At 43.6% G+C, this 26,897-nt stretch overlaps 1 protein-coding gene across 1 annotated transcript in view; it reads right to left on the bottom strand.

Annotated features, from left to right (window-relative positions):
* The window catches only part of LOC139539152 (Krueppel-like factor 12), a 166,141-nt gene that overhangs the window by 15,495 nt on the left and 123,749 nt on the right, over positions 1–26,897 (bottom strand). The gene's annotated exons all lie outside the window — the stretch shown is intronic.

The raw sequence follows: 26,897 nt of genomic DNA on the forward strand, positions 1-26,897 counted from the left end.
AAGTTCCTCAGCGTACACATCACGTACAAACTGAATTGGTCCACCCACACAGACAGCGTGGTGAAGAAGGCGCAGCAGCGCCTCTTCAACCTCAGGAGGCTGAAGAAATTTGGCTTGTCACCAAAAGCACTCACAAACTTTTACAGATGCACAATCGAGAGCATCCTGTCAGGCTGTATCACCGCCTGGTATGGCAACTGCTCCACCCACAACCGTAAGGCTCTCCAGAGGGTAGTGAGGTCTGCACAACGCATCACCGGAGGCAAACTACCTGCCCTCCAGGAAATCTACACCACCCGATGTCACAGGAAGGCCATAAAGATCATCAAGGACAACAACCACCCGAGCCACTGCCTGTTCACCCCGCTATCATCCAGAAGGCGAGATCAGTACAGGTGCATCAAAGCAGGGACCGAGAGAATGAAAAACAGCTTCTATCTCAAGGCCATCAGACTGTTAAACAGCCACCACTAACATTGAGTGGCTGCTGCCAACATACTGACTCAACTCCAGCTACTTTAATAATGGAATAATTGATGTAAAAAATGTATCACTAGCCACTTTAAACAATGCCACTTAATATAATGTTTACATACCCTACATTACTCATCTCATATGTATATACTGTACTCTATACCATCTACTGCATCTTGCCTATGCCGTTCTGTACCATCACTCATTCATATATTTTTATGTACATATTCTTCATCCCTTTACACTTGTGTGTATAAGGTAGTTGTTGTGAAATTGTTAGGTTAGATTACTCGTTGGTTATTACTGCATTGTCGGAACTAGAAGCACAAGCATTTCGCTACACTCGCATTAACATCTGCTAACGATGTGTATGTGACAAATACATTTTGATTTGATTTGATTTGGTGTGTTGGGTCATTGTCCTGTTGAAAAACAAATGATAGTCCCACTAAGCGCAAACCAGATGGGATGGTGTATCGCTGCAGAATTATGTGGTAACCATGCTGGTTAAGTGTGCCTTTAATTCAAAATAAATCACAGACAGTGTCACCAGCAAAGCACCCCCACACCATCACACCTCCTCCTCCATGCTTCACGGTGGGAACCACAGAGATCATTCGTTCACCTGCTCTGTGTCTTGCAAAGACACGGCGGTTTTAACCAAAAATCTCAAATTTGGACTCATCAGACCAAAGGACAGAATTCCACCAGTCTAACGTCGATGGGCTTCTGAGTAGCACAGCGGTCTAAGGCACTGCATCTCAGTGCTTGAGGCATCACGATAGACCCTGGTTCGATTCCAGACTGTATAAAAAACGGCCGTGATTGGGAGTCCCATAGGGCGGTCCACAATTGGCCCAGCGTAGTTAGGGTTTGGCCGGGGTAGGCAGTCATTGTAAATAAGAATTTGTTCTTAACTGACTTGCCTGGTTAAATAAAAATTGCTTGTGTTTCTTGGCCAAGCAAGTCTCTTCTTCTTATTCGTGTTATTTAGTAGTGGTTTCTTTGCAGCAATTCGACCATGAAGGCCAGATTTACGCAGTCTCCTCTGAACAGTTGATGTTGAGATATGTCTTTTACTTGAACTTTGTGAAGCATTTATTTGGGCTGCATTTCTGAGGCTGGTAACTCTAATGAACTTATCCTCTGCAGTCGAGGCAACTCTGGGTCTTCCATTCCTGCGGTGGTCCTCATGTGTGCCAGTTTTGTCATAGTGCTTGATAGTTTTTGCAACTGCACTTGAAGAAACTTTCAAAGTTATTGAAATGTTCCATTTTGACTGACATTCATGTTTTAAAGTAATGATGGACTGTCGTTTCTCTTTGCTTATTTGAGCTGTTCTTGCCATAATATGGACTTGGTCTTTTACCAAATAGGGCTATCTTTTCTATACCACCCCTACCTTATCACAACACAACTGATTGGCTCAAACGCATTAAGAATGAAAGAAATTCCACAACATAACTTTTAACAGGGCACACCTTTTAATTGAAATGCATTCCAGGTGACTACCTCATGACGCTGGTTGAGAGAATGCCAAGAGTGTGCAAAGCTGCCATCAAGGCAAAGGGTGGCTACTTTGAAGAATTTCAAGTAAAAAATATATTTCGATTTGTTTAACAGTTTTTTGGTTACTACATGATTCCATGTGTTATTTCATAGTTTTGATGTCTTCACTATTATACTACAATGTTGAAAATAGTAAAAACAAAGAAAAACCCTTGAATGAGTAGGTGTGTCCAAACTTTGACTGGTACTGTAAATGTATATATCTACCTAAATTAACTCGTATCCCTGCACATCTGACTCTGTACTGGTACCTTGTGTATATAGCAAAGTTGTCTTTACTCCTTGTGTATTTATTCCTCATGTTATTATTATTATCATTTATTTTTCACTCTGCATTATTGGGAAGGGCCTGTTAGTTTATATCTGTTGTTTACGACGCATGTGACAAATAAAATTTGATACAATTTGACACATATATTCAGGAAAAGGCATGTACCCTTGCTCACAAAACACACACACACACACACACACACACACACACACACACACACACACACACACACACACACACACACACACACACACACACACACACACACACACACACACACACACACACACACACACACACACACACACACACACACACACACACACACACACACGGCAAGGACGCACTTGTTATCCGCACAAATTCCGAATCCACACAATCAACTGCCAAGGTGTGTGTTTGTGGGGGTGTGTTGGAGGATGAGGCAGGGGAAGCGTGAGGGAGGAGGGAGGAGGGAGGAGAAGGGGGTGGGGTAGAATATCACTGGTACTTGTCTCTCTCCATTAATGATTGTCAACCTGGATATCCACATTGCATTTTCTTTCACTCCTCATACAGCTCGGAGGCCAGACAGAGAAGTGAGAGTCGTAGGGGCACAGTGAGGGAAAGGAGATGGGGGGGGGGGGCTGAGGGGTTACAGTTAGAGGAGAAGAGAAGGGGGGGTGAGGGTCATGCAGGTCAACGAGGAGCAGCCAAAGTATATTTGGAGTCGGGATGTTGGGGGCTAGGAAAAGGAAGGAGAAAATGAACAAGACGAGCAGTCTCGTGGGGTCTGGTTTTTCTAGAGGTGTGCGTAAAGGGGCTCTTCCGAGGATGGAAAAGAAGAGGTTACAGGGTGCAAATAGAGAATAGAGGGGAGGAGGGAGAGGGGAGCAGATGGGTTCCTTTGGGTGGTGTAGAAGAGACGAGGCGTGGAAAGACAGGCCCTCTAGTCTCCACCACACATAGCCCACTTCCTGTCTCACTGAAACATACACATATATGCCACACAAGGACACACATAGAGAGCGTACACACACACACAGGAAATGAGCGTTTGGGTCAGATATGATACTGATAACTCTATCTCTCTCTATACACCCCTGTAAATTGAGGCAAACAATTTTTTCGGTTAAAAAAATGTCATGACAGGCCTGATGGAAACGTTCTACATGTCGACAAAACAAAATACGCTTGACAAGGTGGGATCTGAAAATGTGAGTGGAGACGCTTTTATGTGCAAATATTGATATAATAATCATCATATCGAAGTAAACTTGGAGTCCTGTCATGGACAAAGTTTTTTATTACAAAAAAAAAAAAAAAGGTTTTATTACAACAACAAAAATAACTCCACTTTGTCCTTTGACAGCCAACAGAGGCTCATTATAACACACCCGTCTTACATGTGTCTCTTGGGGTCAATCTTCTCCAGGTCAACATGTTGTGTGGTCCTCCCACTACGATTCGTCAGGAAAGTTTACTAGGCTACAGATGAATTATAATGAACTTCACAGGGTGTCACGCCCTGATCTGTTTCACCTGCCCTTGTGCTTGTCTCTACCCCCTCCAGGTGTCGCCCATCTTCCCAATTATCCCCTGTGTATTCATACCTATGTTCTCTGTCTGTTTGTTGACAGTTTGTCTTTTTCGTTCAAGCTTAACAGCGGTTTTCCTGTCAGCGCCTTCTGCTTCCCAGCTTCTCTTTGCTAGTTCTCCCGGTTTTGGCCTTTGCCTGTCCTGACCCTGTACCCGCCCGTCTGACCTCTCTGCCTGAACCTGCCGTCCTGTACCTTTGCTCCACCTCTGGATTACTGAACCCTGCCTGTCCCTGAGTCTGCCATCCGGTACTGCCTGCCATCCGGTACCTCTGCCTTACCCTGGATTTTCGACCCCTGCCTGCCTTGAACTGTCTTTGTATGCCACTGTTTGCTACAATAAACAGTGTTACTTCGACAGTCTGCATCTGGATCTTTTCATTAATTTTCTTTCACCTTTATTTCACCAGGTAGGCCAGTTGAGAACAAGTTCTCATTTACAACTGTGACCTGGCCAAGATAAAGCAAAGCAGTGCGACACAAACAACAACACAGAGTTAGACATGGAATAAACAAACGTACGGTCAATAATACAATAGAAAAAAAGTCTATATACAGTACCAAAAAATGTCTGCAACATTGAACGTCCCCAAAAACACAATGGCCTCCATCATTCTCAAATGGAAGAAGTTTAGAACCATCAAGACTCCTCCTAGAGTTGGCCGCCCGGCCAAACTGAGCAATCGGGGGAGAAGGGCCTTAGTCAGGGAGGAGACCAAGAACCTGATGGTCACGCTGACAGACCTCTAGAGTTCTGTCAGCGTGGGAGAATTTTCCAGAAAAACAACCATCTCTGTAGCATTCTGCCAATCAGGCCTTTATGGTAGAGTGGCCAGATGGAAGCCACTCCTCAGTAAAAGGCCAAAAGTTTTCCAAAAGGCACCTAAAGACTCTCAGACCATGAGAAACAATATTCTCTGGTCTGATGAAATCATGATTGAACTCTTTGGCCTGAATGCCAAGCGTCACGTCTGGAGGAAATCTGGCACCATCCCTACGGTGAAGCATGGTGGCGGCAGCATCATGCAGTGGGGATGTTTTTCAGTGGCATGACTGGGAGACTAGTCAGGATCGAGGCAAAGATGAATGGAGCAAAGTACAGAGATATCATTAATGAAAACCTGCTTCAGAGCGCTCAGGACCTCAGACCAGGGCGAAGGATTACCTTCCAAGAAGAAAACGAACTTAAGCACACAGCCAAGAGAACGCAGGAGTGGCTTCGGGACAATTCTCTGAATGTCGGTGATTGGCCCACCGAGAGCCCGGACTTGAAACCTATCAAACATCTCTGGAGAGACATGAAAAAAGCTGTGCAGCAACGCTCCCCATCCAACCTGACAGAGCTTGAGAGGATCTGCAGAGAGGAATTGGAGAAACTCCCCAAATACAGGTGTGCCAAGCTTGTAGCGTTATACCCAAGAAGACTTGAGGCTGTAATCGCTGCCAAAGGTGGGTTTGTGCCCATAGGCGACATTGTTGCCGGTGATGTCTGGTGAGGACCAGCCTTACAACAGGTCTACAAGGCCTACTCAGTCCAGCCTCTCTCAGCCTATTGCGGACAGTCTGAGCACTGATGGAGTGATTGTGCGTTCCTGCTGTAACTCAGGCAGTTGTTGTTGCCATCCTGTACCTGTCCCGCAGGTGTCATTTTCGGAGGTACATATCCTGTGCAGGTGTTGTTCTGCCACTGCGAAGACAATCAGCTGTCTGTCCTGTCTCCCTGTAGCGCTGTCTTAGGTGTCTCACGGTACGGACATTGCAATTTATTGCCCTGGCCACAACTGCAGTCCTCATGCCTCCTTGCAGCATGCCTAAGGCACATTCACGGAGATAAGCAGGGACCCTGTCAGTAGAAAGGCCTCTTTTTTGTCCTAAGTTTTCATAACTGTGACCTTAGCTTCTATGCTAACGGACTTTTATAATGTTTCCCCATTTTCCATTTTCTTTGACATTAAAGACAAATTAGGACCAACAATAGTAGCCTGCCTCTGACTTCATCAGAAACTTGCCCATACTGGTATGGAAATTCATCAATATAATACCAACCAACCTATTTTGACCTTGGGGGATTTATTTTATAAGAAGTGTTGACATGCTGAATGCACCGATGTGTCTGTTTAAACTACTAGCACACAGCTCGGACACCCATGCATACCCTACAAGACATGCACATTATTTAGGTGCTTGACAGTACTATCATACTTCAAAGCTAAAACTATGGTACATTTCCATGATCCACATCTATACCATGGTATAAATGATGCAATACCATGGTAATATTTAGGTACAACGGCAGTACCATGTTAGTACCATTATACTTCAAGGCTAAAACCATGGTACGTTTTCATTATTTAGGCTATACCATGGTATAAGTGAACGTACCATACTAGTACCATGGGTTTTATGGGGAAAAACTAATTCTAATTGGCTGGGCCTTGCTTCCCAGTGGGAGAGCCTGACCTCCAAGGCCCACTCATTGCTGCACCCCTGCCCAGTCATGAGAAATCCATAGATTAGGGTTTAATGAATTTGTTTCAACTGACTGATTTCCTTATGAACTGTAACTCAGTAAAATCTTTGACAGTTTTGCACGTTGCGTTTATATTTGTGTTCAGTATAGTTGTATAAAAGATTATACAGTTTGTTGGAACCGTACTGTCTTCAGTTTGAGAGTAGGCTTACTAACAGTAGGAGTGAGCCTGCAGTTGAGCTGAGGGCCAGGTATCCACATAAAGACATGAGGAGATAGAGAAATGAAGAGGGCTAGAGGGAGGGAAAGAGGAAGAGTGGCAGAAAAGGAATAGCAGGAGGATGAAATAAATGTGAGCGGCATGCAGGGGGAGAGGAATAAATTGAAAGGGTAGAGAGGGAGAAATAGGAAACAAGGGCGAGCATGGATATGTAATGGCTTCTTGGCCAGCTTCCTCCATATTCATGTGGAAACGGTGGATGGGCTATTGTGAGAATGAGGGAATGAGGGAGAGAGAGGGAATGAAGAATATAAGGAAATAGGGTATGAGGGAGAAGGGGAGAGAGGAGGAAGGGAGTGAGAGGGTACAAGGCTCTGGTGAATTCTGTCCGGTCCCCACATGCGTGTACTTATGAATGTGTGTGTTCCTATGCCTCATTTCCATATGAGATGCTCTCTACAGTTGAGGGCTTGTTTTTTTTGTTTCTCTGAATCTTGTTGTTATGGTTGTTTCCTTTGAGGGACTCAGAGCCAGAGAAATGTACAGCCTTTGTCCTGTACAAGGAGTGTTCCGCGGACACACGCTCAAACACAGACACCCACACATGTAGGAACGCACACACGCTACCCCCCCCCCCCCCCCCCCCCCCCCACACACAAAATAGCCCCCCCGCCCCACACACACACACACACACACACACACACACACACACACACACACACACACACACACACACACACACACACACACACACACACACACACACACACACACACACACACACACACACACGTACATACGGACGAGGGTGAAGATAAAAGGACAAACAAAAAAAGTAAAACATCTCAGCTGTAAAGTTTCTCTCTCAGTGCATTTTTTATATATTTTTATTTTTATTTAACCTTTATTTAACCAGGAAGGGCTCATTGAGATTTAAAATCTCTTTTACAAGCGCGTCCTGGCCAAGATAGGCAGCACCAAGTCATTACAAAAATTACAGACAAACAACATGAAAAACTACAAGTAATCTAGTACAAACCATAGAATTCACAAGAGTATAACAAAATCAAAAACAGAAAATTCAAAACTTTGCCAGGTCAGGGAATCAGTCTCAAGATCATTCATCAGTGAATGCTGTTTAATCCGCTTCTTGATATGCCACACCTGTCAGGTGGATGGATTATCTTGGCACAGGAGGGATGTAAACAAGGCAGCAGCTACTCTTCCTGGGGTACAGCAGTTTATACAGTTTTAAAAACATTACAATACATTCACAGATTTCACAACACACTGTGTGCCCTCAGGCCCCTACTCCACAACTACCACATATCTACAGTACAAGTGTGTTGAGCATTAAAAACCCAGCAGCATTGCAGTTCTTGACACAAACTGGTGCGCCTTGCACCTACTACCATACCCCGTTCAAAGGCACTTGAATCTTTTGTCTTTCCCATTAACACTCTGAATGGCACACATACACAATCCATGTCTCAATTGACTCAAGGCTTACAAATTATTCTTTAACCTGTCTTCTCCCCTTCATCTACACTGATTGAAGTGTATTTAACAAGTGACATCAATAAAGGATCATAGCTTTCACCTGGATTCACCTGGTCAATCTATGTCATGGGAAAGAGCAGGTGTTCTTGATGTTTTGTACAGTCAGTGTATAATATGATGCTCGAAGAGAGCATATTGGACAATTCATTTGGGAGGTCAGTGGTGTTAGGGATTAGAGCCCAGAAAATGTCAGATTCTCCAGTGGTTCTGTACAATTCCAGAGGTACCTTTACAATGTTACCACAGCTAAGTGCGCTAACTTCACAGCAGTGTTAACACCTACGCATTCTTTCACATTCTTTCATACGACCATGGAACTAACTCTGAGTACTTCGGTATATAGAAAGCTTTGTTGATCACAGACAAACATGCATGTTGGCCTTTCCAATCTATCTGAATTCTTTCTGCAGCCAGCTGCTGTGTCCTCTGTACTGGGACACACACACACACACACTTATAGTGCCTTCAAAAAGTATTCTCATATGTATATACTGTATTCTATACTATTCTACGATATCTTAGTCACTTAATAATGTTTACATATCTGGCAGTACTCATCTCATATGTATATTCTGTTTTCTATACTATTCTACTGTATCTTAGTCCATTCCACTCTGACATCGCTCGTCCATATGTATATAGTCTTAATTCATTCCTACTTAGATTTGTGTGTTTTGGGTATATGTCGTGTAATTTGTTAGATAGTACTCGTTAGATATTACTGCACTGTCGGAGCTAGAAGCACAAGCATTTCTCTACACCCGCAATAACGTCTGCTAATCACGTGTATGTGACCAATACAATTTGATTTGATTTGATTTGATGATGTTCTGGGTATGTTTGTCATCGGCAAGGGAGGTTTTTTTATGATAAAAATAAACGGAATAGAGCTGAGCACTGGCAAAATCCTAGAGGAAAACCTGCTTCAGTTCGCTTTCCAAAAGACACCGGGAAACAAATTCACCTTTCAGCAGGACAATAAACTAAAACACAAAGCCAAATATACACTGGAGTTGCTAACCAAGATGACGTTGAATGTTCCTGTGTGGCTTAGTTGCAGTTTTGACTTAAATCAGCTTGCAAAATCTATGGCAAGAGTTGAAAATGGCTGTCTAGCAATGATCAACAACCAACTTGACAGAGCTTGAAGAACAATAATGTGCAAATATTGTACAATCCAGGTGTGCAAAGCTCTTAGAGACTTACCCAGAAGACTCACAGCTGTAATTGCTGCCAAAGGTGATTCTAACATGTATTGACTCAGGGGTGTAAATACTTATGTAAATTAGATATTTCTCTATTTAATTTCCAATACATTCGTCAACATTTCTGAAAAAAAATCTTCACTGTCATTTGGGGTATTGTGTGTAGATGGATGAGAAAAAAATGGAATCCATTCAGAATTCAGGCTGTAACACAACAACATGTGTAATAAGACAAGGGGTATGAATACTTTCTGAAAGCGCTGTAGTACACAAACATTTACACACCCATGCACAACCACACACACGGACGCATAACCACAACTAGTGCCCACATATATGTGTGTGCTAGTGGCACTCACAGACATGCCTGTCCTTTTGCAGTATGCCACAGGATGTTTTTGTGCTGGTCAAGGGCAGTCAAGTCTGGAGTGAACCAAGGGCTATATCTGTTTTTAGTTCAATTTTGCAACTTTTCAGGGAAGTTAGGAACCAATATACACAGGCAGTTAGGAAAGCAAAGGCTAGCTTTTTCAAACAGAAATTTGCATCCTGTTTGACCCTCTATTTCTAAAAGTATCCGCCGCAATTGTTGCAACCCCTATTACTAGCCTGTTCAACCTCTCTTTCATATCGTCTGAGATCCCTTCAGACTGGAAAGCTGCTGCCGTCATCCCCCTGTTCAAAGGGGGAGACACTCTAGACCCAAACTGTTACAGACCTATATCTAGCCTACCCTACCTTTCTAAAGTCTTCAAAAGCCAAGTTAACAAACAGATCACCGACCATTTCGAATCCCACCGTACCTTCTCTGCTATGCAATCTGGTTTCTGAGCTGGTCATGGGTGCACCTCAGCCACGTTCAAGGTCCTAAACGATATCATAACCGCCATCGATAAAAGACAATATTGTGCAGCCGTCGTCATCGACCTGGCCAAGGCTTACGACTCTGTCAATCACCGCATTCTTGTTGGCAGACTCAACAGCCTTGGTTTCTCAAATGACTGCCTCGCCTGGGTCACCAACTACTTCTCAGAAAGAGTTCAGTGTGTCAAATCGGAGGGCCTGTTGTCCGGACCTCTGGCAGTCTCTATGGGGGTGCCACAGGTTTCACCACCCGCTCATAGCGTTGCTGCAGTTCCCGCCCCCACCCCAATCCCGCTTCTCCCGAAGCTCACTCCCACTATCCTTGGTAGCTATGGTGATGTGTGTGTTTATATGGCATTATCCAATTGTGAAACATTAATAAAAATGAATCTGCCAATTAAATGATTGTATTGTTTTTTAACCTCTATGGGATTGGTGTACTTACATTCAGTAATCTTGCTCTGATTTGTCATCCTGAGGGTCCCAGAGATAAAATGTTGCATAGTTTTGTTTCATAAAATACATTTTTATATTCAAATATAGGAACTGCGTTCTACAGTTTGAACCCCTGCTGTGTCTGCTGGTCTGCCTACCCATGTGAGAGACGCAGACTCGGTCTCAACTTTTAAGTCTTTACTGAAGACTCATCTCTTCAGTGGGTCATATGATTGAACGTAGTCTGGCCCAGGAGTGTGAAGGTGAACGGAAAGGCTCTGGAGCAACGAACCACCCTTGCTGTCTCTGCCTGGCCGGTTCCCCTCTCTCCACTGGGATTCTCTGCCTCTAACCCTATTACAGGGGCTGAGTCACTGGCTTACTGGTGCTCTTTCATGCCGTCCCTAGGAGGGGTGCGTCACTTGAGTGGGTTGAGTCACTGACGTGATCTTCCTGTCTGGGTTGGCGCCCCCCCCCCCCTTGGGTTGTGCCGTGGCAGAAATCTTTGTGGGCTATACTCGGCCTTGTCTCAGGATGGTAAGTTGGTGGTTGAAGATATCCCTCTAGTGGTGTGGGGGCTGTGCTTTGGCAAAGTGGGTGGGGTTATATCCAGCCTGTTTGGCCCTGTCCGGGGGTATCATCGGATGGGGCCACAGTGTCGCCTGACCCCTCCTGTCTCAGCCTCCAGTATTTATGCTGCAGTAGTTTATGTGTCGTGGGGCTAGAGTCAGTTTGTTATATCTGGAATACGTCTCCTGTCTTATCCGGTGTCCTGTGTGAATTTAAGTATGCTCTCTCTAATTCTCTCTTTCTCTCTTTCTTTCTCTCTCTCTCTCGGAGGACCTGAGCCCTAGGACCATGCCTCAGGACTACCTGGCATGATGACTCCTTGCTGTCCCCAGTCCCCCTGGCCGTGCTGCTGCTCCAGTTTCAACTGTTCTGCCTGCGGCTATGGAACCCTGACCTGTTCACCGGATGTGCTACCTGTCCCAGACCTGCTGTTTTCAACTCTCTAGAGACCGCAGGAGCGGTAGAGATACTCTTAATGATCGGCTATGAAAAGCCAACTGACATTTACTCCTGAGGTGCTGACTTGCTGCACCCTCGACAACTACTGTGATTATTATTATTTGACCATGCTGGTCATTTATGAACATTTGAACATCTTGGCCATGTTCTGTTATAATCTCCACCCGGCACAGCCAGAAGAGGACTGGCCACCCCTCATAGCCTGGTTCCTCTCTAGGTTTCTTCATAGGTTTTGGCCTTTCTAGGGAGTTTTTCCTAGCCACCGTGCTTCTACACCTGCATTGCTTGCTGTTTAGGGTTTTAGGCTGGGTTTCTGTACAGCACTTTGAGATATCAGCTGGTGTAAGAAGGGCTATATAAATACATTTGATTTGATTTGAAATACTAATTGAGTGTATGTAAACTTCTGACCCACTGGGAATGTGATGAAAGAAATAAAAGCTGAAATAAATCATTCTCTCTACTATTATTCTGACATTTTACATTCTTAAAATAAAGTGGTGATCCTAACTGACCTAAGACAGGGAATTCTTATCAGGATTAAATGTCAGGAATTGTGAAAAACTGAGTTTAAATGTATTTGGCTAAGGTGTACGTAAACTTCTGACTTCAACTGTATGTTTAATGATTAATTACTCATGGTGTGATTTTGGTAATGTACAGGAACTCCTTTTAAACACCAAACCTAGAACACCTCACTATCAAATGCCGACCAAAGTTCTATCAACACATTGCCTGTGGTACTCACGCTTCAAAAACTCTTGACCAATGTTACCCCATTCTGCTTCCCCCTTCCTATAGGCAGAAACTCAAACAGTAAGTGCCCGTGCTAAGGTATATTCAACACTAGTCTAACCAATCGGAATCCATGCTTCAAGATTGTTTTGATTACACGGACTAGGATATGTCCTGTTTTGCCTCTGAGAAGAACATTGATGTATACACTGACACGGTGACTGAGTTCATCAGGAAGTGTATAGGGGATGTTGTTCCCACTGTGACAATTAAAACCTATCCAAACCAAAAAACTTGGATAAATGGCAGCTTAACTGAAGGTGTGAAGCACTGCATTTAACCACGGCAAGGTGACTGGGAATATGGTTGAATACAAAAAGTCCAGTTATGCCCTCCGTAAGGCAATCAAACAGGCAAAACGTCAGTACAGAGATAAAGTGGACTCGCAATTCAACGGCTTAGACACGAGACGTATGTGGCAGGGACTCCAGACAATCAGGGATTACAAAGGGAAAACATGTCGCGGAGACCAACGTCTTGCTCCAGGACAAACTAACACCTTTTTTTGCCCTGTTTGAGGATAACACAGTGCCACCAACGCGGGCCGCTGCCGAGGACTGTGAGCTCTCGTTCTCCGTGGCCGACGTGAGTAAGACATTTAAGCGCGTTAAACCTCGCAAGGTTTTCGGCCCAGATGTCATTCATAGCCGCGTCTTAGAGCATGTGCAGACCAGCTGGCTGGAGTGTTAACAGACATATTCAATCTCTCCCTATCCCAGTTTGCTGTCCCCACTTGCTTCAAGATGTCCACCATTGTTCCTGTATGTAAGAAAGCGAAAGTAACTGAACAAAATGACTATGGCCCCCTAGCACTCACTTCTGACATCATGAAGTGCTTTGAGAGGCTAGTTAAGGGTCATATCACCTCCACCTTACCCAACACCCTAGACCCATACCACTCCAATAGATCCACGGATCTAAGACCACACTCAATGAGCTGTACAGAACGGAGGCGTACTCAATGACCTGTATAAGGCCATAAGCAAAAAAGAAAATGCTCATCCAGAAGCGTCACTCCGTGGACTTTAAAATGCAGGCAAACTTAAATCTGTTTTACCTCATTTCTACCAGCATGTTAAATGTGCAACCAGAGGGGAAAAAAATATCGACCACCTTTACTCCACACACAGACACGCATACAAAGCTCTCCCTTGCCTTCCATTTGGCAAATCTGACCATAATTATATCCTCCTTATTCCTGATTACAAGCAACAACTAAAGCAGGAAGTATCAGCGACTCGCTCAATACAGAGGTGGTCAGATGACGAAGAACTACGCTACAGGACTGTTTTGCTAGCACAGACTGGAATATATTCCGGGATTCATCAAATGGCATTGAGGAGTATACCACCTCAGTAACCAGCTTCATCAAGTGCATCGACGACGTTGTCTCCACAGTGACCGTTCGCACATATCCCAGCCATGGATTACAGGCAACATCGATACCGAGCAGCTGCTATTAAGGAGGGGGACACTAATCCAGACGCTTATAAGAAATCCTGCTATGCCCTCAGACGAACCATCAAACAGGCAAAGCGTCAATACAGGACTAAGATTGAGTCCTGCTTCACCGGCTTTGACGCTCGTCAGATGTGGCAGTTCTTGCAAACTATTACGGACTACAAAGGGAAGCCCAACCATGAGCTGCCCAGTGATGCAAGCCTACCAGACGGGCTAAATGCCTTTTATGTTCGCTTCGAGGCAAGCAACAGTGAAACATGCATGAGAAAACCAGCTCTTCGTAGCCGATGTGAGCAAGATCTTCAAACAGATCAACATTCACAAGACCTGCAGGGCCAGACGGATTACCAGGATGTGTACTCAGAGCATGCATGGACCAACTGGCAAGTGTCTTCACTGACATTTTCAACCCCTCCCTGATGAGTCTGTAATACCGACATGTTTCAAGCAGACCACCGTCGTCCCTGTACCCAAGAAAGCAAAGGTTGCCTGCTTACATAACTACCGCCCGTAGCACTCAAGTCAGTAGCCATGAAGTACTTTGAAAGGCTGGTCATGGCTCACATTAACACCATCATCCCGGAAAGCCTAGACCCACACCAAGTCGCATACTGCCCCAACAGATCCACAGATGATGCAATCTCAATCTCACTCCACACTGTTCTTTCCCAACTGGACAAAAGGAATACCTATGTCAGAATACTACAGCTCAGCCTTCAACACCGTACTACCCTCAAAGCTCATCATCAAGCTCGGGCCCTGGTCCTGAATCCAGCCCTGTGAAACTGGGTCCCGGACTTCCTGAAGGGCCACCCCCAGGTAGTGAAGGTTGGCAACAACACCTCCACTATGCTGATCCTCAACACAGGGGCCCCACAAGGGTGTGTGCTCAGCCTCTTCCTGTATTTGTATTTGTATTTATTAGTGAGCCCCATTAGCTCTTCCTGGGGTCCAAACACATCAAAGCACCCACATTACATATAAAACAGTGAACTATGTTTGTACTGAATGAGCTAAAGATAAAACAGTACATAATTTAACATCCCTACACTACCACATATCCACAAATGTTCAATACCACCATACAACAATAAAACAATATGCGCGTATGCATGTGTCTGTACCTTTGTGTGTCTCTTCACAGTCCCCGCTGTTCCAAATGGTGTATTTTTACCTGCTTTTTAAATCTGATTCTACTCCTTACATCAGTTACTTGATGTGGAATAGAATTCCAATGTAGTCATGGCTCTATGCAGTTCTGTGCGCCTCCCATAGTCTGTTCTTGACTTGGGGACTGTGAAGAGACCTCTGGTGGCATGTCTTGTGGGATATGCATGGGGGTCCGAGCTGTGTGCTAGTAGTTTAGACAGACAGCTCAGTACATTCACCTACAACACCTACTCCCTGTTCACCCATAACTGCGTGGCCACACACGCCTCATCAAGTTTATTTAAGGGCATTTTTCAACCTGACAGACCGCATTAGTTTTATTGAGCGCCAATAGCACCAACTCACTTTCCAAATATAGTATCCTCAGCCCAGTGTTCTACATCACATTGCTAGCTTCGCAGTGAGGTTTACTAGTGTAAACTTTGTGGGTTTACCTCAGGTAACTTGATATTAACACATTTATGGCTATTTCCCTGTTCGGCTGGGTACACGTTGTGGTGAGTTGGCTGGTGCATACCAATCAAAAGTGGAAAATGTTATGATCATGGTTATCAATATTTTTCCCGTAAAAGGTGTCAAACCTTATCAAAACACATGTATCTTCTTCTTTTTTAAGATGTGGCTAATTTAAACAACCAGAATATTTTTGTTGCGAATAAATTTATATTTTTTTTAACGATTTTGTTGTTTTTACATGGCTGCTGGGTAATTTAATATGCGTTGACATCTGTTCCTTTGTAGGCATTGAATTTACCATAAGCTGCGCAGCGTCACTGAATGGGTCTAGCTCATTGCTTAGCAGACAGTGGTGATTTGTAGATCTGACACAGTTGCTATGAGCCCAGCAAGTGTAGCGACAGATGTATGTAGTATCTGCAGATGTCCACGGTGAGGCGCAAGAGAGCTATAAACCCATACTCCCCCTCACCCCCCCCCCAAAAAACTCTAACTAAACCCTAACCCTAGGTCTAACGCTTTAAAAAGTTTGGTCTAACCCCTATTTTAGCCTTAAGCCTGAACAAACAGTAACCTTCACTTGAATCCTAATTCTAGGGTAGCCTACAACACTTTTAGAAACTATTTTAGTAATAATGTTATGTTAGTAAATACTATTATAGTACTAAATAGCATTTATTGTTATTTTTTTTAATCAAAACCTATGTAAGTATTTGCTGGGTTAAAAAAAAGTGAGGTTATTTATTTATTATTGCAAGACTTCTAATAAACCAGCTACATTTTGTTATATTATTTCATAGAAAAATTACTTTATTTCTCAGCAGCCTCTTCAAATTTTTACAGTCTGCTGTGAATTAATAACTTTTCAATATTCTCAGGTCCACTCCTCTGACTGCGGGCAGGCAGGCAGGAATTGCAGGCAGCAAACAGTTCAGCAAAAGCAAAGGCTCTTTTTTGAGAGCCACCATATTTATTAAAAAGCAACAACTCATTTCCAGTGTCTGTGTGTTTATATGTTAAAGCTAGAATCCTTAGTGTCTACATCCATTTTGGGATTTATAAATGAACGATGAACACCTATTGATCCCATTTGCTCTTGAATAATATACTATAACTTGTACCTCATAAAAGATGATGGTCATACTATGCATCATTTTGCTATTTGTTTTTGAATTTTAGGACCGGTTACCTTCAGATGAGTCCCGTGACACTTGTGAAGGTCCTAGACAAAACAAAGAACACCATAGTGTAGGCCAAACCGTTTGCTTACAGTCGTTTTCGTGAGAAGACCTATTTTCGTGATGTCTCGTGGTCTGACAAACACCACTGTGGTGCATTGAGATGCAAGCCCATGGAAAAAACAGATATCTCTAGCTTAAACTGACAGATTTTAATGGGGATTTTTTTTAACGTTACTTAAATTGACACACCGGTGCGTCAATAAACTCTAGAGGGTGTTAAGAAATGTAAACGGTACTGCAATTGCTAAATATTTCCAATTGATGGCAACATAAGACCACAAAGCATAATACCAATTTCAGAAGATTAGCTTTCGGCTATAGGCTACAAGCAACAATATGATTGGCATAAAATAGCATGCAAGTACATACAGTTGAAGTCGGAAGATTACATACTCCTTAGCCAAATACATTTACATTTACATTTACATTTAAGTCATTTAGCAGACGCTCTTATCCAGAGCGACTTACAAATTGGAACTCCGTTTTTCACAATTCCCGACATTAAATCCTAATAAAAATTCCCTGTTTTAGGTCAGTTAGGATCACCACTTTATTTTAATGTCAGAATAATAGTAGAGAGAATGATTCATTTCAGTTTTAATTTCTTTCATCACATTCCCAGTGGATCAGAAGTTTACATACACTCAATTTGTATTTGGTAGCATTGCCTTTAAATTGTTTAACTTGAGTCAAACATTTTGGGTAGCCTTCCACAAGCTTCCCACAATAAGTTGGGTGAATTTTGGCCCATTCCTCCTGACAGAGCTGGTGTAACTGAGTCAGGTTTGTAGGCCTCCTTGCTCGCACATGCTTTTTCAGTTCTGCCAACAAATATTCTATGGGTGTGTGGTCAGGGCTTTGTGATGGCCACTCCAATACCTTGACTTTGTTGTCCTTAAGTCATTTTGCCACAACTTTGGAAGTATGCTTGGGGTTATTGTCCACTTGGAAGACCCATTTGCGACCAAGCTTTAACTTCCTGACTGATGTCTTGAGATGTTGCTTCAATATATCCACAGAATTTTCTTCCTCATGACGCCATCTATTTTGTGAAGTGCAACAGTCGCTCTGCAGCAAAGCACCCCCCGTGCTTCACGGTTGGGATGGTGCTCTTCGGCTTGCAAGCCTCCCCCTTTTTCCTCCAAACATAACGATGGTCATTATGGCCAAACAGTTCTATTTTCGTTTTTCATCAGACCAGAGGACATTTCTCCAAAAAGTACGATCTTTGTCCCCATGTGCAGTTGCAAACCGTAGTCTGGCTTTTTTTTTTTTTTTTGCTGCTGGTGACACCAGCTTGTGGTGGGGCTTGATGCGAGAGAAGGCCGAGGGGTTAACCATGCCCTCTTGAAAGTGTCAATAATATAAGTGGCCTGCACATTAGTGAAAACGGAATATTGTAGTGTAGTGGATTTTCTCACTTGACTTTTGATACTTACTCAGCGAGTTCTAAAACTTGTACGCAGCAAGTTCGTTTTTTTCCATTTTTAAGCCTTTTAGATTTGATTTCTCAGACGATGGCATGCCATTTCAATGTTATTTTATATATCTTGTGAAATATGTAAATTAGATAGATCAGCGCTCTATTGTCAGTAGCAAGCGCCTGACATCTATTTCTCACTAGATAGAACAAGCACAAAGTCAATCTCAAGGAAACATCAGAAAATGTCATTTGTGGTCATGCTGTCACTTTATGGTTTAATTGAGAATTGCAGTACCTGGTTGATGAATTTGACAATGAATGTATTAACTAGGAACAAAACGTTTCGCTTGACCAGAGGTGACTTAATTAATGTTCGGCATTATTACAGTTCTCTCAGAGTCGGTCCCTTCCTCTTGCGTTAGCAGTGTGGAAAGGGACAGAAAAAAGGACTCATGGGAGTATCCTTTGATGGGGAGGGGGGAGTGATGTATCCATGGAGAAAACTAATCGTCTGAAATTTAATTTGTGGTCTTATACTCCCATCTATTGGAAATATTTGGCAATCGCAGTAACATTGTGTTGATCAGACCATCAAAAAGTATATATAGCCAAGGTATAGCAATCCTTACTGAAGTAGTAACTACTCAGAATTGCAAAACATAAAATAGTTGTTAGTTAATTTTATAACTTACAACCATAAAATAGCCATTTACAGCATAACAATGAACAATGCAACTGACAGTATTAAAAAAAAACTAAACCAAAAACATTATACATTTTGTTAATTATTATAAAACACCATTTCTTAAGATGGGTAACATTATCTGCCAAAGTAACACCCCCTTAAAGTTAAAATCAGCAGTTGAAACAATAACAAAGTGGTCTCCCACCACTGTTTTGGTAAAAAAAACTGGGATGGGGCTAGAGAAATATAACCACTCTAAAATGTACAGACAAAGCTATGGATGCAAGGACTAAGCATCCATGGTATCAAAATTATAATTGTAACCATGTTTTGAGGCCTTGCTTGCTTGCATTCACTTTTTTTGTTTTGGAGTAAGACAAACTTGCATTTTGGGTTCTGATAGGGAATGACAGTTGAACTAAGCTCATGAGGCATTTATAGGTTATGTTCTTCAAGAATCAATGGGTACATATCATTCATTTATAAGTAAAAGAACAGATGTGGAATCCAAAAATAGATGTAGCAATTTCGGATTGCCCTTTAACATACACTGAGTATACCAAACACTGCCCGCAAAACAGCCTCAATTCGTCAGGGCATGGACTCGACAAGTTGTTGAAAGCGTTCCACAGGGATGTTGGCCCATGTTGACTCCAGTGCTTCCCACAGTTGTGTTAAGTTGGCTGGATGTCCTTAGGGTGGTGGGCCATTCTTGATAGACAAGGGAAACAATTGAGCATGAAAAACCCAGCAGCGTTGCAGTTCTTGACACAAACCGGTGCACCTTGCACCTACTACCCGGGTACCCTGGAAGGATATTGACCTCATCCCGTCAGTTGAGGATGCCTGGTCATTCTTTAAATGTTACTTTCTCACCATATTAGACAAGCATGCTCCGTTCAAAAAATGCAGAACCAAGAACAGATATAGCCCTTGGTTCACTCCAGACCTGACTGCCCTCGACCAGCACAAAAACATCCTGTGGCGAACTGCAATAACATCGAAGAGCCCCCGCGATATGCAACTGTTCAGGGAAGTCAGGAACCAATACACGCAGTCAGTCAGGAAAGCAAAGGCCAGCTTTTTCAAGCAGAAATTCGCATCCTGTAGCTCTAACTCCAAAAAGTTCTGGGATACTGTAAAGTCCATGGAGAACAAGAGCACCTCCTCCCAGCTGCCCACTGCACTGAGGCTAGGTAACACGGTCACCACCGATAAATCCGTGATAATCGAAGACTTCAACAAGCATTTCTCAATGGCTGGCCATGCCTTCCTCCTGGCGACTCCAACCTTGGCCAACAGCCCCGCCCCCCCCGCTGCTACTCGCCCAAGCCTCCCCAGCTTCTCCTTTACCCAAATCCAGATAGCAGATGTTCTGAAAGAGCTGGAAAACCTGGACCCATACAAATCAGCTGGGCTTGACAATCTGGACCCCCTATTTCTGAAACTGTCCGCCGCCATTGTCGCACCCCCTATTACCAGCCTGTTCAACCTCTCCTTCGTATCATCTGAGATCCCCAAGGATTGGAAAGCTGCCGCGGTCATCCCCCTCTTCAAAGGGGGAGACACCCTGGACCCAAACTGTTACAGACCTATATCCATCCTGCCCTGCCTATCTAAGGTCTTCGAAAGCCAAGTCAACAAACAGATCACTGACCATCTCGAATCCCACCGTACCTTCTCCGCTGTGCAATCCGGGTTCCGAGCCGGTCACGGGTGCACCTCAGCCACGCTCAAGGTACTAAACGACATCATAACCGCCATCGATAAAAGACATTACTGTGCAGCCGTCTTCATCGACCTGGCCAAGGCTTTCGACTCTGTCAATCACCATATTCTTATCGGCAGACTCAGTAGCCTCGGTTTTTCTAATGACTGCCTTGCCTGGTTCACCAACTACTTTGCAGACAGAGTTCAGTGTGTCAAATCGGAGGGCATGTTGTCCGGTCCTCTGGCAGTCTCTATGGGGGTACCACAGGGTTCAATTCTCGGGCCGACTCTTTTCTCTGTATACATCAATGATGTTGCTCTTGCTGCGGGCGATTCCCTGATCCACCTCTACGCAGACGACACCATTCTATATACTTCCGGCCCTTCCTTGGACACTGTGCTATCTAACCTCCAAACGAGCTTCAATGCCATACAACACTCCTTCCGTGGCCTCCAACTGCTCTTAAACGCTAGTAAAACCAAATGCATGCTTTTCAACCGTTCGCTGCCTGCACCCGCACGCCCGACTAGCATCACCACCCTGGACGGTTCCGACCTAGAATATGTGGACATCTATAAGTACCTAGGTGTCTGGCTAGACTGCAAACTCTCCTTCCAGACTCATATCAAACATCTCCAATCCAAAATCAAATCAAGAATCGGCTTTCTATTCCGCAACAAAGCCTCCTTCACTCACGCCGCCAAACTTACCCTAGTAAAACTGACTATCCTACCGATCCTCGACTTCGGCGATGTCATCTACAAAATAGCTTCCAACACTCTACTCAGCAAACTGGATGCAGTTTATCACAGTGCCATTCGTTTTGTTACTAAAGCACCTTATACGACCCACCACTGCGACCTGTATGCCCTAGTCGGCTGGCCCTCGCTACATGTTCGTCGTCAGACCCACTGGCTCCAGGTCATCTACAAGGCTATGCTAGGTAAAGTGCCGCCTTATCTCAGTTCACTGGTCACGATGGCTACACCCACCCGCAGCACGCGCTCCAGCAGGTGTATCTCACTGATCATCCCTAAAGCTAAAACCTAATTTGGACGCCTTTCCTTCCAGTTATCTGCTGCCTGCGACTGGAACGAATTGCAAAAATCTCTGAAGTTGGAGACTTTTATCTCCCTCAACAACTTTAAAAATCTGCTATCCGAGCAGCTAACCGATCGCTGCAGCTGTACATAGTCCATCTGTAAACTACCCACCCAATTTACCTACCTCACCCCCCATACTGCTTTTATTTATTTACTTTTCTGCTCTTTTGCACACCAGTATCTCTTCTTGCACATGTTCATCTGATGATTTATCACTCCAGTGTTAATCTGCTAAATTGTAATTATTCGATTTATTGCCTACCTCATGCCTTTTGCACACATTGTATATAGATTCTCTTTTTTTCTACCATGTTATTGACTTGTTTATTGTTTACTCCATGTGTAACTCTGTGTTGTCTGTTCACACTGCTATGCTTTATCTTGGCCAGGTCGCAGTTGCAAATGAGAACTTGTTCTCAACTAGCCTACCTGGTTAAATAAAGGTGAAATAAAAAAAATAAAAAAATAAATAAATAAACTACCATACCCTGTTCAAAGGCATTTGAAAAGTTGGTCTTACCCATTCACCCTCTGAATGGCACACATACACAATCCATGTCTCAATTGTCTCAAGGCTTAAAAATCTTTTGTTAACCTGTCTCCTCCGCTTCATCTACACTGATTGAAATGGATCATAGCTTTCACCTGGATTCACCCGATCAGTCTATGTCATGGAAAGAGCAGGTGTCCTTAATGTTTTGTACACTCAGTGTATAAACACAGACACTGGAAATGTGATTTTTTTAAATAAATGTGGTAGTTCTCAAAAGAGCCTTTGCTTACAAAAATGTAAACTCAACATGCAACAATTTCAAAGTTAAAGTTCATATGTGACCTGTTTCAGGAAGCTAGGCATATGTCGCACGTCACTTCTTCACTGGAGAGGCATTTGAAATACCTTCTGAAACATGTGAACTTCGATGTGCCTTAATAACAAACTTGTATTCCATGTGTAAATATAAATACAATTGTTAAATTACGAGCCTAGTCGGTTTAGCCACGGAAAAGACAGGAAACTACCTGCTAGCCATGATTGGTTGAGATGATGAATGGGCTGGACATGCCAGAAGATTGTATTGGTCTGCCATGTAGAATGCTTCTGTCTATAATCTTAGCTGCTCAGTATGTGTTGATAATCCTTTCTGCTGTGGCTTTTTTTAAATATATAACGTTAGCCATCAAGAACTACAAAAGTTATGCTACTTTTCTCGTCAACATTGATGTCCTGAATTTAGCAGGTGCTATCGACAGATCAGCGCAGTCGACAGATCAGTTGGAAAAGGTTGTGATGGGCTACTTTTAGCACACGTCACGGTCAGTGTGAACTGGAGTGACTTGACACAACGCTGGCAATACAAGATGTAGCTACAAATAAAACGGAGTTAAATGGTTCCATTCTGCCGTGAAGCGTTCATGCGTGTTGTGACGGCCCTGAATTTGTCTGAACCGTCTCAGTGCTTCTCCTTCCAATAGGGCGCTTCCCCTTTAATTCATCATTAAATTGCCAGCATCAGCTGCGCAAAAGTGGGTTGTGACAGTGGCGCAAGAGAGGAAGGGTTCTACCCTCAGCTTGGTACCTCATTGGGACCCAGTTTGTTTTGTTTGTAGTAAAAAGTGTGTACTGTAGCCGTGTCGCAGGATCAACCACTATCAGATCTACTTATGTCTATTGTTGGACTACTGATCTACGTTGGTCTCCGCTGTTTCTTCATCGCCTTTCTCCACTGGAGATCTGTTGTTGGTGGATTGGATTGTCTGACTGACTGACCGACTGACCTACAACTTTTTGCATACGGTATTTAATTTGTTTTGGTGTGATCCCACACCCCCTAGCGTCCCACACCCCCTAGAGAGGTTAATCCTCTATTGACGCTTTGCTTGTTTGATGGTTCGTCTGAGGGCATAGCGGGATTTCTGACAACCGTCCGGTTTGTTGTCCCGCTCCTTGAAAGTGGCAGTTCTAGCCTTTAGCTCGATGCGGATGTTGCCTGTAATCCATGTCTTCTGGTTGGGATATGTATGTCGGTCCCTGTGGGGACGACATCGTCGATGCACTTATTGATGAATCCGATGACTGAGGCGGTATATTCCTCAATGCCATTGGATTAAGATTGAATCCTACAGCACTTGCTCTGACACACAGCCGCGAGCTGCCCAGTGACGTGAGCTTCCCAGACGAGCTAAATGCCCTTTATGCTCGCTTCGAGGCAAGCAACACTGAAGCATGAATGAGAGCAGCAGCTGTTCTGGATGACTGCGTGACAACGCTCTCGGTAGATGATGTGAGCAAGACCTTTAAACAGGTCAACATGCACAAAGCCGCAGCGCCAGACGGATTACCAGGACGTGTACTCAAAGCATGCGCGGAACAACTGGCAAGTGTCTTCACTGACATGTTCAACCTCTCCCTGACCGTGTCTGTAATACCTTTAGTGGTTTGCGAAAGTATTCACCCCTCTTGGAATTTTAAAATAGATTTTTGGGGGGTTTTATATAATTTGATTTACACAACATGCCTACTTTGAAGATGCTAAATATTTTTTATTGTGAAACAAACAAGAAATAATACAAAAAAACTGAACTTGAGCGTGCATAACTATTCGCCCAAAAGTCAATACTTTGTAGAGCCACCTTTTGCTGCAATTACAGCTGCAAGTCTCTTGGGGTATGTTTCTATAAGCTTGGCTCATCTAGCCACTGAGATTTTTGCCCATTCTTCAAGGCAAAACTGCTCCCGCTAATTCAAATCGGATGGGTTCCGCTGGTGTACAGCAATCTTTAAGTCATACCACATATTTTCAATTGGAATGAGGTCTGGGCTTTGACTAGGCCATTCCAAGACATCTAAATGTTTCCCCTTAAACCACTCAAGTGTTGCTTTAGCAGTATGCTAAATGATGTTGTTCTCGGGGTGATGAGAGGTGTTGGGTTTGTGCGAGACATAGCATTTTCCTTGATGGCCAAAAAGCTCAATTTTAGTCTCATCTGACCAGAGTACCTTCTTCCATATGTTTGGGGAGTCTCCCACATGCCGTTTACCAAACATGTTTGCTTATTTTTTTCTTTAAGCAATGTCTTTTTTCTTCCGTAAAGGTCAGCTCTGTGGAGTGAACGGCTTAAAGTGATCCAATGGACAGATACTCCAATCTCCGCTGTGGAGCTTTGCAATTCCTTCAGGGTTCTTTGGTCTCTTTGTTGCCTCTCTGATTAATGTCTTCCTTGCCTGGTCCGTGAGTTTTGGTGGGCGGCCCTCTCTTGGCAGGTTTGTTGTGATGCCATATTCTTTACATTTTTTAATAATGGATTTAATGGTGATCAATGGAATGTTCAAGTTTCTGATATTTTTTTAGAACCCAACCCTGATCTGTACTTCTCCACAACTTTGTCCCTGACCTGTTTGAAGAACTTGATGGTCTTCATGGTGCTGCTTGCTTGGTGGTACCTCTTTCTTAGTGGTGTTACAGACTCTGGGGCCTTTTAGAACAGGTGTGTATATATATTGAGATCATGTGACAGATCATGTGACACCTAGATCGTACACAGGTGGACTTTATTTATCTCCCGCATGGAGAGAAAGAGTACTGCTCAAATTCTCAGCGACAAAAGAGTGATCAAGTTAAGATCCGACATCTGTAGCTATGGAAACACAATTTTCCTAGTATAACATCAGGGTATATACCCCAGTGTAACACTGGTGTCACAGTTGAAAAGCAGCACAAATGCTACTGTATGTACTGTATGCCTGTGTGCCTGTGTCCAAAATGGCACCCTATTCCTATGTCGTACTACGTTTGGGAAAGTGAGTCATTTTGGAAGAGGGAAACCTGTGTATTTACTGAGGGAACATCATTAGTGGGGGTTTAACACAGGAACACAGTCCTGGAATAGTTTCCTAACAGTTAGTCTAAATAACTGTGTGTGTGTGTGTGTGTGTGTGTGTGTGTGTGTGTGTGTGTGTGTGTGTGTGTGTGTGTGTGTGTGTGTGTGTGTGTGTGTGTGTGTGTGTGTGTGTGTGTGTGTGTGTGTGTGTGTGTGCGCGCGTGTGTGTGTGTGGCACACATAGACCGTTTGTGTTTCCTACTAGTTAAACCTAATTACAGTGCAACACCGGCAATATTATGAGTCTGGCCAGTCTGACGGGTAACAGTACAGAGTCTGGGCAGGGACAAATGACTGTAGTTCTGTGTCTGGAACTTTATGGGTTTAGGGCAGGAGAGCAGACGATGAGTCCCTGGTTCTGATCATCCGGATGAGCTTCAATGGCAACTAGCTCTCACTGTCTCACATCAGAATTAGACCATGTTTCTGAAACGTCACATTTTTGTTGTTCCAAAAGTCACATTTCGAAGTGTTTTAAGGTTACGTTTAGGCATTGACACCGAAATCTTAAGGCTAGGTATTAAATCAGAATGGCTAAGGTAAGCTTTAAGGTTTGGGACAGGCGTAAAACACACTATACATACAGTGATTGCTCCTCAAAGTTTTGCGATTATGCTGCGGGACTTAGAGGTCATTTGTGGTTTAGTACGATACCCTGCATCACTACTTCATTGCTTCAGACCAGCGCAAGGGGGAGTTAGAGCACTGATTATGCTTTTGGGTCCAAAGGCGCTACTGTGTCTCTGTAGTACTGTAGCCTCCTCCCGACCGGTCACGCTGAGCAGCGCCTTAGTGGCGCAGCAGGCTGATTTGCCACAGATGCTGGTTCAGTACCCATGCCGGCCTCGACTGGGACATCCATGAGATGACTGTAGGTTTTCGGTTTCTCTCCTCTAAAAACAGAAATAAATCATTCTAAATAACAAACTGGACCCTCACTGGGTAGCACAGAGCAACACTTTAAGGGGCATTGCACTAATAATGGAGCTGACTGGGGAAACGTTCCCGCTGTTCTTAGTGCCAGTCTGCATGTTCATACTAAAACAATGTAACTAATAATGGCACAAAAAATGCCCCTTAGATATTAATTCGGAGGGCAGATATTATTAAAGCATTAGACCTATCACCTAAGGCGTCACTCAAAAGTTATACTTAAATCAGAACTGGATTTGACGAAAAATGACATGAAAAGCACACATTTGTAAATCCCAAACTCTAAAAGTAATTGGAAAGGTAGATACAAATTACTTGTGACATTGTGGTTACAATATAGAATGTAAACAAGACGTATAGAATATG

The sequence above is a fragment of the Salvelinus alpinus genome, chromosome 14 (assembly GCF_045679555.1).
Source record: "Salvelinus alpinus chromosome 14, SLU_Salpinus.1, whole genome shotgun sequence".
Classification (NCBI taxonomy): domain Eukaryota; kingdom Metazoa; phylum Chordata; class Actinopteri; order Salmoniformes; family Salmonidae; genus Salvelinus; species Salvelinus alpinus.